Genomic DNA, 12,530 nt, shown 5'->3' on the forward strand with positions numbered 1-12,530 from the left:
CTTGTTGCTAAATAGTTTTCCCAGGTGAGAAAAATGGTTGGAATATGCAGTAAATGTTCTCAGACAGAACATTGGTTTAAATGTTCTCAGACAGAAATAGTTTCATCCCCAGAAGGAAACGTCCTGATATGCAAGAAATCTCTCAGTCTAGCTCACTATCACCTCTCCATAGTCTAGGGATTATGCTGAGTTTAATCTTGTGAGATCCCATCATGGCTTGAGTGCCTTGGGCTTCTCCCAGGCTGTGCTATCCATTTCAACCTGGGATAGCTGGTTTCCTATGTGGGGAATCCTGTTTGGGCTACTTTCTTAAAGCATCCCTTCTGATATTAGATTGATATCAGGGTCATAGAGAGGTGACAGAGGGTTCATTCTTGGGTTACAAATAACTTGCAGAAACACTTTGTATTACTTTCTGAAAATACAAAAACGTTTTTGGAAATGTATGGCAATATTTTCCCTTTCTTTTCTGCTATGATGCCACAGATTTACTACAATACCATCCCCCACCCCCAACTTATATTTATGGTATATATACTATAGCTTTCCTGAGTGATTTTCCAGTAGCAGACATAAGATCTACCTCTTCCAAATAGATGAGATTAGATCTTTAAATGCAACAAATAACTATCTGAAGAGGAAGAATAGTCAATATTTTAGAGCTGTCAGACATCACTTTCCATTTCTTCCTTTGTTCTCTTGGGTCCTAGCATGACTTGGTTGAGTTACTCTCATCTGCCTTTCCCCCATGAATGTGCAACATGGGTAACAATGCTTTTGCAATGGTGCCTTTATTTCTCTTACAGACTATTGTCTGTATTTGCCACTTGTGGTAAATGAAATTGGTTTTTAAATCTGTTCAATACATATAATTGAATCTGAAATGCAGTACGTGGGAGGAGTTTCTACAGGTGAGGGAATGTTAATGATTGTTATGCTTTAATATGGATTGGACATTGTAATACAGAAAGATTTCCCTGCTGGTTGAACAGGTGTCTGTTTCTTTAAGGTTGAATTGTTTGTGGTTCAAGATTTTCTGTCTGGTTCTATCCACTTTATCCACAAAGTGTGAAAGCTGCAAGGAAAAAGTAAGTAAACATAAATATGTTACCAGACTAGGATCAAAGCATTACCAGTTAATCTTTGTTCCCCATTCTCTAAAAACATTAACTCAGCATTTTAGAGCAACTGACTAGTTGAATGTTGTTTGCAGTTTTACTGTTTTGTATTAATGCCTTGTTATTTTATTTAAAATAGCATACATTTACAATGATAATTAGTTTGCCTTTTAAAATTTAACCACTTTAATGATTCTATATGTACCTATATAATCTTGCCTATGCTCATGAGATCCTGAACATCAAATGCTTCTTATTGCAATGCTGCACTTGTATGAGATACTATTTGGAAGCAGAAAAAATAAGAAATAAATAGCCCCAAAACCCCACAAAAAACTATGGAAAATACATTGTTTTGAAGAACTAGTGACATTTCACTACTAAAAGATTCTCTTCAAATACCCCTTACAATTTTTCTGAGAGCAGCAAGGAACACTTTATTTGCTTAGGAATTCAACACTTGCTGGCAAACTGGTGTGGGCATGGTAAATAATTCAAACATTTGTATATTCAAAATGTAAAAGCAAACAAGGAATTTATGTCAAGAAAGCCTTTGACTTCACAAGGAATTTATGCTCGGAGGTGTCCTTGGCATGTGGCAATGGTTGTTTTGCTGCCAGTGAAGGGCCAAGAACTGATATGGGTATACAGAACGGAGCAATAATCCTCACTGTCACTGCCTGAGAAAGTTAGGGAGGAGAAAATCAAAGAAACTCCTAAGGATTTTAATCTGGAAAAAAAAGTGTACATAATGGACCCCTCTGTCCTAAGGCTGCACATTTCCACACACGTGTCAGATATCTTGTGGAAATGTAACTAAAAGAAACACTGGAAGAAAGTGGGAGTAGAGTGAGAATAAGAGAGGAGCAAAGTCTTTAGAATATTAGATAGAGGACAAGGTTCTTCACTCGACACTCAGAGGACCTGACAAGCAGTACCTAGCCTTTGGGGGAAGGGAACAATCAGGCAGTCATGAGGACTGTGCTGCATCATGGCTGCTGGCAGTCTTACAGCTGGAAGCCTGGGTAGTTTCCAGTCCCTAATGATAACAATAATTGGAGGTGGTAGCCACAAACAGAAAGAAAAGTCAGGTGGTATTACCATCACTGAAAGTGGCTGCTGTGAATCTTTGAGCACTTGCTCCTGCAGCTTCATTTTTTTGTTACTTTGTAGCTTCGTTTCAGTTTCTCACACTTCTGCTGGAACTTTTAAATAAATATGAATAAATAATTGAGTAACTTTGCTATAAGCCTCAATTGCAGTGTGAATCAAGATACTGTAACTGGAAGCCCATATAAAATCCAGAATGTTTAGTTGCTGCTGTTCCTCCTTTTTTAAAACAAAGCAATCAGGCCTCATGAACTGTGGTGAAAAGCAAAGTTAGTTTTCATCTAGGTTTGAGATCAGGAAAGGAATATTACTTGTAACATTGCCCCATTTCATCTTTCTCACTGCTTTAACTTTTCATCCACAATCCAGCTCCAAACAGCTAAATATCCCCAGCTCCCTAAATCGTTCCTTATAGGGCATGGTTTCCAAACCCTTCACTATTTTAGTCGCCCTCCTTTGGACACGCTGCAGTTTCTCAACATCGTTTTTAAATTGTGGTGCCCAGAACTGGACACAATATTTCAGGTGGGGCCTGAGAAGAGCAGAATGGAGTGGTACTATTACTTCTCTTGATCTAGACACTATACTTCTATTGATGCAGCCTAAAATTGCATTGGCTTGTTAGCTGCTGCATCACACTGTTGACTCATGTTCAATTTGTGGTCTACTTGGACTCCTAGATCCCTTTCACACGTAGTCTCGTTTAGCCAGGTGTCACCCCATCCTATATCTGTGCATTTCATTTTTCTGCCACCTTACATTTCTCCGTGTTGAATTTCATTTTGTTAGATATGGCCCAGCTTTCTAATCTATCCACATGTTCTTGAATTTTGATCCTGTTCTCTGGGGTATTAGCTATACCTCCAAATTTGGTGTCATCTGCAAATTTGATGAACATGCCTTCAATTCTTTCATCCAAATTATTGCTAAAGATGTTGAATAGCACTGAGCCCAGGAAAGAACCCTGTGGGACCCTACTGGTCACTTCTCTCCAAGATGAAAAAGAGCCATATTATGCACTCTTTGGGTTCGGCCAGTCAACCAATGGGAGATTATAACAGGGTAGTAGACCTAGCTATAGGTAGAACATCAATGAGAAATAAGAAAGGAAATAATGCTAAACACCCAACAACATTCTTTAAACTGGTGGAAGGTTTGTCTTTCATAGATATATATAGAGACTAAAACACGGAGACAAAAAAGATTTTAATTTCTTTTCTGACCGACATCAAACATATTTTATATTGGATATGTTTCTCATAACTAATTTTTATGTAATAAAGTTAATAAAATAGAAATTATAGGTAAATCATTAATAGACCATAATCCCATTTTGTTAACCTTAAAAAATAGACCTAAGGATTTTATTTGAAAATTAAATGATAATCTTCTGAATAATACAAAAACTGTAGACAAAGCAAAATATACATTGGATAGCTTTTTTAAGGAAAATCCGGGACAATGAACAGATATGAAAACAGTCTGTGATGCCTTGAAGGCTGTTATGAGAGTCTTCTTAATTTAACAAAATAACTGGCACCCCCCCCCCCCCAAGACTAGAGAATCTGTAAAAAAATTAGTGAAGAAATTAGAAAAATAGAACAAGAACTATGTTAGTATCCCCAAAACAAGAAACATGCAGAGGAACTAAAATCTTTAAGAAAACAGATATCTCAAATCCTAACAGAAGATATAAAAAAGAAATTAGAATTGATTAAATCTGACTATTTTCAAAATGCCAATAAACCAGGAAGATGGCTGGTGAGAAAATGAAAAAAAAAAAAAAGAAAGAAAGAAAGAAAGAAAGAGAAAATAGATTAATAATGAAAATCAAGGAAGGGAAAAACCCATACAGAACAAGAAGAAATTATAAAAAATATTGAGAAATTCTACTCAGCACTATATAAAATGAAAGATATAGGAACAGAAGAAATTTAAAAAAATAAATAGAAGTGATATCCCTACAATAAATAAAGGAGAGATTTCTTAAATCAGTCAGTAACATCAAAGGAAGAACTAGAGACAATTAAAGGAAGTAAAAATGGTAAATCTCAGATGTGTCTGGGAATGCTGCCAGCACACACACACACACACACACACACACATGGTTGAAAAGGGCGGCTCAGCAAAGGAAAAAAGGCCGGGCAGCCAACAGGCAGTTTATGAATAACAGACCTGTCCTCTGTCCCAATAGAGTGAGCCACAAGCCAGTCCAGATTCAGGATTCCAGAAGTCACAAATATCAGTTCAGTCCGAGGTCAAGGATGCCAGAGGGTTGGTTGAAGAGTCCGTTCAGAGATTGCAGGTTCAAGAGCAATAAAAGGTCTGGGGAGCCGAGAATCCAGGGACAAAGTCTAGAAAAGCCAGAGCAAGCAATAATTCTAATTGGAAAGCACAATAATCTCTGACAAGGGAACTCTGCGTCTGCCAGCTGTCCCTTATCACAGCTGTTGAGTGATTGATGAGCGCTTCTCAGCTATTCTTCTCGACCTTCGCAGGCACGCCCTTTCTGCCCTCCTTTGGCTGAAGTTAATAACTTCAATGCCCGGCTGTTGCTCTACATCTCCCAGGCCTGGCACCTCTGCTGAAGCAAGGTTAGGCTGCTGATCCACATCCACTGAAGACTCAACAGCACCAGGACCTGGCAGAGAAGAGTTGGGATTTGGCAGGGCAGAGCTGGGGTTTGGCACTCTCTCAGGTTCCTCCTCGTCATCCCCCGGGTCCTCCTCATGGCTGACCATGACAAGATGGTCTCAGGGCATTGTATTGTAAGACCCTAGAAGATGTCTTCATTAGCCCTTTGACAGAATTAATGAATAGTTTTAAAAAGGATACTATACCACACTTGTGGGAAGAAGTTAACATTATCTTGATCAACAAAGAGGGGACAGACCAAACAACAAATGACAATTATAGACAAATATCATTCCTGAACTTGGATTATAAATTATTTACTTCAACAATTGCAAACAGATTGAAAAAATGCTAAATAATTGGATATAGGAGGATCAATGGGGTTTCCTCCCAAAAAGACAACTAAAAGATAATGTACAGTGGGCCCTTGGTATACGCGGGGGATCCGTTCTGGACCCCCACCCCCCCGCATATACCAAAATTTGCGTATGCTCAAGTCCCATTGTCCCCAATGGCAGTGCACACAAAAGTCCCTCTCTTTTTGAAAATGTTAAAAAAAAGTATAAATTTCAAATATCAAACCTTGATTTTTCATTTTTTATAAGGGACAACATTTTACTATGCCATTATATTTAATGGGACTTGAGCATCCATGGATTTTGTTATCCACAGGGGATCTTGGAACCAAACCCAGCATATAACAAGGGTCCACTGTATAATGAGCTTGACAAAGAGTTACTATAGATATTTCATAGAAAGCTATCCAGATGTTAGAGAATTGGAAGTCACTGTATATACTATTGTGTTTGTTTGTTTGTTTGTTTGTTTGCCTTAGTCAATATTTTGTTTAGTTTCTTTTTCCCCCCTTTTTGTCTGTTTGTTGGCTTGTTTTGTTTGGTTGTTTTGTATTGATTTTTCTAATAATAATAAAAAAGAAAAGAAACTTGTTCCATCCACAATATGACATCACTTCAAATGTTTAATCATGGCTATCAATTGGGTACAGTATTCCAAGTAAGGCATGACCAAAGTAGAATAGAGTGGTACTATTACTCCCCTCCAATCACACTGGCTTTTTGGATGCCACATCACACTGTTGAATCATGTTCAACCTGTGGTCCACAAGGACTTCTAGATCCCTTTCACTGTTACTGTTGTCAAGCCAGGTGCCCCCCATCCTATGTGCATTTCATTTTTTTCCTGTGTAATGGTTATTGTTTTTGTTGTGTGCATTTAAGTTGTTTCTGACTTATGGCAGCCCTAAGGCTACCCTACCCTGGAGTTTTCTTGGCAAGATTTCTTCCAAGGAGGTTTGTTATTGCCTTCCCCTAAGGCTGAGAAAGAGTGACTTGCCCAAGATCACCTAGTGGGTTTCATGGGCTTCAAACTCTGGTCCTTACATTTAAAACCTTGCATTTCTCCCTATTATAACTTTGGATTATCCACCTGTCCAAAAGGGACACTCAAATACCAATGTATATTTGGGAATTATGAATTAGCTCAATGGTAGTGGCTTGGTTACTGAGCCATTGGATCCAGTCCCTATGTATACTAAATCCAGAGAAATGGGGAATTTCAGAGGCAGGCTTCTAATTAGTTTATTGTAAATGTGGAGATGAAGAATAATTCAAATACAACCACACACACTCACAAGGACTAGGAAATTCAAATACTGCACCTGAATGGAATAGTTGCTCCGCTTGTTACAAATTCAAAGATAAAAGGAACTCACTTGCTCCAGAGGCAAACGGAGATTGGCAAGCGAGAGAGTGGTTAGCCAAGCAAACAGCCTGATATTGGACTAAGCTGGGGAAACAGTGGAAAAACAGTATATACAGGGAATTTTAACCTTGGGGCAAAATTCAGGGCATAGAATAAAAACCAAATGTGGGTGCTTCCTTTGAATTGGGTTTGAATCACTATGAAGTTGGTTTTTGGAGGTGGTAACACTGGGGTGTGAATATGAGCAATGGGAGTACATTTCTGAAGTCAGACGGATAAGGAGGCAAAGATGTCAGGGCCATTGACTCCTTGGTGTCATCCCATTGTGGGCATTTCACACTTCCGCAGAGATGTCTGGAAAAATAAGGCCCAGTTGACTCCTATTGCTAGCTTATGTTTGATAAAGGAATTCCAGTAATGGTGTTCATAGTAGGGTCATAGAGGGGTAAATTTCTGATATCAAATGAGGAGGAGTGAAAGGAGGCTAACATTATTGAAATTCATTTTGTTAGTTTTGTCCCAACTCTCCAATTTTTAAGGTCATTAAAATGGCTTGTATTCTATCATATAAACAGCTAAACAAGGAAAACAAAACAATTAGTCTTACATAATTGAATAAACAATAACCTCACAACTATTTTTTACTAAAAAGAGGATGGTTGTAAAATATATTATCACACAGATAAGTAAAACATGATCAAACATGTTGATATCAAAGGTGGACTGGAGTGAAGGAAGGCTATTCCTTGTGGTATCACTACACATCTCTCCACAACTAACAATAGCCAGACGTTTATATGAAATTACATCTTTGTAAGTGGATGTTATAAGCGGACTTAACTGGACAGTTTCTGAGCATCTCTATCCAGTGGAGATTTGCTGTTATGTTATTTCATAGCAGAACTGACAGAGTCTTCATTGTGCAATGGGACCAATGCAACATGGGACCAATGAACATTGGTCCTGTTATGCATTGGGCACCAATGCGCATCATGACTCTTACTGTTGTCCTGATTTGCATTTCAGAAACAGGACTCAGTAGCAGCTCTGCTACTTAACAAGGACTGCATCTGCACTGTAAAAATAATGCAGTTTGACAATGCTTTAACTGTCAAAGCTCAGTGATTTGGAATTCTGGGATCTGTAGTTTTGTGGGTTATTTGGCCTTCTTTGTTAGTTATGGTGCCACAACAAACTATAAAGCCCAGGATTCCATAGGATGGTGCCATGGCAGTTAAAGCAGTGTCAAACTCCATTATTTTTGCAGTGTAAATGCAGCTTAAGTGTATATAAAGTTAAAACAAGTAAAAGGTGATGTAGAATTCTGGTGCATATCTGTTATCCTGCTAGGCAGATATTGGGTGTGGGGAATATGAGTGGAAGCTCCAGTTGAAGTATGAGATAATGCTTGTTCAGAACATGCAGACTTTAATAGTCCAAAAGAATGTGAGTCAATTTCCCAAATTCTGTTTCATGTACTAGTGTGTTCTTTGCACTATACTTTGCTGCCTCTCCATAGTTTTCTTAGTGTCATTATAACTTTTGAAGGGACTGTACAGACAAAGTAACTTTTGAGGCTAGGACTGATAAACATAATATGTGGATCTTGAAATAATCGCTTCAGCAGCTACAACCTGTTTCACTGTACAACACAGGTGAAAGACAAGCTAACTGAAATGTAAAACTCTATAGCAGCTGGTAATATAAACGGAGTATGCATTTCAACATTGTTTGAGTGATCATTATAAGATATGATGCCTATTTCTTGGGGTTTATTTGTTTTCTGTTTGCAATTTTTCCACAGGTATTTGAATTGGTTTATGAAAGGAAAGCAGTTGTCAGAAACCTTATGTCGCATACATCTCTGGGTTAATCCTGTGCACACAGATAGACCTTTGATTGATGTGTGACCAACAAAGCTTGCAGAGATATACTCCTTACAAATAGAATTCTGGTGCAATAATTGTGGTAAACATATATCTCAATAATTGTGGGTTATATGTGTGTAAATAAATATGTTTCAGAGTCTCGGATGATAATGAAAGGATATTGATTTATTGAGGATGAATACTTCATTTAGCTGAAATCAATTTTCCAGCTGTGTAAGTTTTGCTTTGGTGTTAGGAATTGTGCTTGTGATATTTGTGGATGAGTGGATGAAGGCAGGAGTAGAGAATGACGTGCACAGTGTTAAAATACAAAGCACCCTCCTCTGATTGGTTAATAGGAAATGACTAGTCTAATATAAATGGGCATCCTCTTTATATTTGTCACAAAGAAAGCAGACGGTTGAAAGACAAAGGCAGCAAACTCACCAACAGTAAGTAAAATTCTTGATCTTTTAGGTTTAATGATTATAGAAATGTCATATAAATGCAACAGTTTGTCTTATACATGTAAAGATTTATTAAAATAGTCAGTGGGTCAATGTTTCTGGGAGAGGCACATCAATTAGTATTACATTTCTGCTGATTTGTGAGCTATTTGATGTTTATCATCAAATAATGTTTGGTTTTAGTACAACAAAATGAAATATGCTGATACTATTTCCTTTACATTACAAGAAAGACTGTTTCAGAGCAATGTGGCTCCAATACATTAGTTAGGAAAACAAAAATATAAATTCAGGACATGAAATGCAGTATTTCAGTTCTAAAAGCAGACTGTTGATCTGACTTCAGCAGTGCTCAATCAGCTGCTTAATTCTTTGTCACATATTACTAAATAGTGAAATGTGTTTCTAAACAACATATCTTAAAGGATCTACCTTATGGGAACCTAAAAAGATTACATTTTCATTGAAATGAAAGTACTTAAAATGCCAGGACAAAAAAAAAAAAAAATATTCAGCAGCAGCAGCAGGCAGCAGTAGCTGCAGCTGCAATATTTCAGGGTATAAATGAGCCAAAGTTAAATACTTTTAAATTGTGTTCTTAAAAGTGCATTATAGCAGTAAAACATAATAATTATTATATGGTATAATACAATGTACTGTTGCTGTTGTATGCCTTCAAGCCATTTCTGACTCATGGTGACTCTAAATCATTTTTCTGAAGCTGAAATTGTTTTATTTGCCCAGACTCCAGTGGGTTTCCATGACTGAGCGAGGAATTGAACCCTGGTCTCCAGAGTTGTAGTTCAATGCTCAAACCACTATACTATGCTGGCTCTAATACAAAGTATTACCCAGTGTAATTATTGCTAATGAAAGTAGAAATAATACACAGTTATATATTATTTTAGAATTCAATATTCCAGTACAAAGTAAATAAAATTTAGTGTTTAGTATTTTATTTACTATCTACTGAATTTCAGTATTCCAGTGCATAGTAAATAAAATCAATTTTCCCCAAAAGATTTGTTCTAATTTGTCAGTTCTCACACTGTCCTCTAATAGTTGAGTAGCCCCTTTAATTTTTTCAAAAGGATATTAATTCCCTTATTTTGAGAATTTTCAAAGTGCTTAATTTATATTTATTATTCAGTGAATTAATTTTTCACATTCTCCATTAGATGTGAAAGTAGATTCACAAGTAATGCGAGCCATCAAAATTGTTGGTTTATACAATATGTAGCATGTTTGGGAATGTTATCCTTTAAGTATCCATAATCTATCCATAAGTATTTTAACAGGGTGATAAGGAGCAAGATCTATCGTTAGGGGGAAAATGTTTGTCCACAGTGATGAGGTATTTGCCTTGATTTCCGTTTAGTCTCTTATGAACTCTGGCCTGTTTGGGTTAGACCCATTTAAGACATGACAATCTTTTTATAAAGAGAGAATTTTCATGTAAAAGGTTATGGACTTATATATACAGTTTCTGGCATGAAAGTTTTTATATTGTTTGGTATACTGAGTGAATGTAATGGCTGCACACTGTAATGTGGAGAGAAAAAACACTGTTTTTCCAACAAGGTTAAAGTCTGTTTTTCTCAAACAGCAATCAGCCTTGTTGTCTAGCAAACCTCTTTTATCTAATGAGAGACTCACAAACTGTTTATATGGTGGCCTGAAGGCAAGCTTTTTGATGAGAAGTCTAAACATTTCCACTATTCTTCCTATCTCTTTGGCAAATAGTCCACTCCTGAAGAATTTCAGTCTTTTTCAACAATGAATAAAATCATGAGAATAACTGACACACTAAGCCTTAAGACTGACTATCTCAAGAAGGATCTTTCTGGTTCATATTAAAACTATTGCTTTGGTCTTCCTAGATGAGGAAGTGGTAGCGGTGTCATTAAACAACAACAACAAAACACGGAATCCTATGACTTTAGAAATGTGGAATTTCAATATCTTTCTGATTCAGGTCTTATTTAGAAATATAGTTCTTCTGCTTTGCCCCCAAACTGGAAACATTTAAAATATTATCTTGTCAATCCATGCATATAAACTCATCATTATTGTCCTCATACCATCATAGAGTTGGAAGAGATAACAAAGGCCATCCAGTCCAACACTCTGGCATGCAGGAACTCACAATCAAAGCATCCCTAAGAGATGGCCATCCAGCCTCTGCTTAAAGACCTCCAAGAAAGGAGACTTCGCCACCCTGTGAGGGAATGTGTTCCACTGTCTAACAGCTCTTACTGTCAGGAAGTTCCGCCTAATGTTGAGATGGAATCTCTTTTCCTGTAGCTTGCATCAATTGTTCTGGGTCCTATTCTCTGGAGCAGCAGAAAACAAGCTTGTTCCCTCCTCAATATGACATCCCTTGAAATATTTAAACAAGGCTATCATATCACCTCTTAACCTTCTCTTCTCCAGGCTAAACATCCCCAGCTCCCTAAATTGTTCCTCATAGATCATAGTTTCCAGACTCTTCATCATTGTTTTCGCCTTCCTTTGGACACGCTCCAGTTTCTCAACATCCCTTTTGAATTGTGGCACCCAGAACTGGACACAGTTTTCTAGGTGAGGCCTGACCAAAGCAGAATACAGTGGCACTATTACTTCCCTTGATCTAGACACTATTCTTCTATTAATGCAGCCTAGAATCGCATTGGCCTTTTTAGCTGCCACATCACACTGTTGACTCATGTTCAACTTGTGGTCTACTTGGACTCCTAGATCCTTTTCATATGTACAGTGCGCCTGCGTCATCCAGCTGTGCGACAAGCAGGAAATGGCATGCGTGCCCATGGTGTGCATGCACTGTTGCACCCAAGCCCCATTTGTTTCACTGGGGCTCAAGCATATGCAGAACTTGACTTACATGGTGTGTGTGTATATGTGTCTGGAATGGATTTCCTGCATAGGACAAAGGCACACCGTAGCCTCATTTAGCCAGGTGCCCCTCATCCTATTTCTATACATGTCATAGATATCCATTCTCTATCTATGCATTTCATTCTACCCATATGGTAGGAGGTGGACCCAGGGCTAAAAGAGTGTGTTTTTAAAACTGTTTTGTTGTGCGGAGTTAAGACTGCTTTATTACAACCCTGAAAATGCAAATAAGTATGGTTTATACATGTCTCATTTTAGAAGTTGCTGGGGGGGGGTATTTCCCAATCCTTTGTGTTCTGTTCAGCCCCCATCCCAGCAGCTATCAAGCCCTGAGAGGAGCTCCTGCTCCTGCTTATCAAAGGGAAATTGAAAGAAGGAAAGACAATTCCGGTAATGGAGACACATCTGCTCTGGACTCTCAGGGAAAAGAAAAAGAGAGTGCATTCTGTCTGTGGCCACAACTTAGTTTCTTTCACCCTCCAAAATGACACCAGCTGCTTCTTCGTCATCTGAATTGGCTTGCCCTTCTTCCTTTTCCCACCAGTAAGCAGCAGCAGCAGTAAGGGCCCTGGGGTTTGATAGCTGCCATGCTAGTGGAGTGGGGGGGGGGGGGAATACAACTGCTTATGTAGAGTATAAAATCTGAAAATGATTATATGGTCTAAATTGAACAAAACGCTTGTTCCAAAATTTCTTGAAATGTTCTGCTGATAAGA

The 12,530-nt window shown here is 37.9% G+C and overlaps 1 protein-coding gene across 3 annotated transcripts in view; it reads left to right on the plus strand.

Moving 5' to 3' along the window:
- The first annotated feature begins 956 nt into the window (after positions 1 to 956).
- Positions 957 to 12,530, plus strand: part of DDC (dopa decarboxylase) — a 126,382-nt gene continuing 114,808 nt past the window's right edge. The window contains exons 1-2 of one of the 3 annotated variants that reach the window (XM_042474621.1): positions 998 to 1,088; positions 8,389 to 8,552. The gene's annotated coding sequence lies outside the window, so the exon portion shown is untranslated. Of the gene's footprint in view, positions 1,089 to 8,388; positions 8,553 to 8,831; positions 8,905 to 12,530 lie in introns of those variants that run through there. The other 2 variants (XM_042474619.1, XM_042474620.1) reach the window with 2 other exon arrangements.

This window comes from Sceloporus undulatus, chromosome 6 (genome assembly GCF_019175285.1).
Source record: "Sceloporus undulatus isolate JIND9_A2432 ecotype Alabama chromosome 6, SceUnd_v1.1, whole genome shotgun sequence".
Classification (NCBI taxonomy): Eukaryota; Metazoa; Chordata; class Lepidosauria; order Squamata; family Phrynosomatidae; genus Sceloporus; species Sceloporus undulatus.